Below are 220 nucleotides of genomic sequence, written 5' to 3'. Positions count from 1 at the left end.
CACAGAATACGAAACACTTTGGCGATATATAGATGGGGTGTACATGCAGCTAATTAATTTCCCTTTTCTTTTGCAGTGTACAGACACCTCAATTTTTACTTTTTTCTTCGTTTGAGGGTTTAGGGTTTAGGGTTTAGGGTTTAGGATTAGGGTTTGTTAGTACTGTAGGCGCTGCAGTGAAGGATATGCGGGGCCCAGATGTTAGTGTTTAGGGTTTAGG

General features: G+C 41.4%; 1 protein-coding gene across 1 annotated transcript in view; it reads right to left on the bottom strand.

Moving 5' to 3' along the window:
* The window catches only part of EMH_0069060 (uncharacterized protein), a gene marked incomplete at both ends in the record, with an annotated part of 4,650 nt that overhangs the window by 1,033 nt on the left and 3,397 nt on the right, over positions 1 to 220 (bottom strand). The gene's annotated exons all lie outside the window — the stretch shown is intronic.

This window comes from Eimeria mitis, genomic scaffold (genome assembly GCF_000499745.2).
Source record: "Eimeria mitis Houghton genomic scaffold, Emh_scaff3741, whole genome shotgun sequence".
Lineage (NCBI taxonomy): Eukaryota > Apicomplexa > Conoidasida > Eucoccidiorida > Eimeriidae > Eimeria > Eimeria mitis.
The sequence above is the reverse complement of the archived record's forward strand: the minus strand, read 5'-3'. Positions and strand labels throughout refer to the sequence as shown.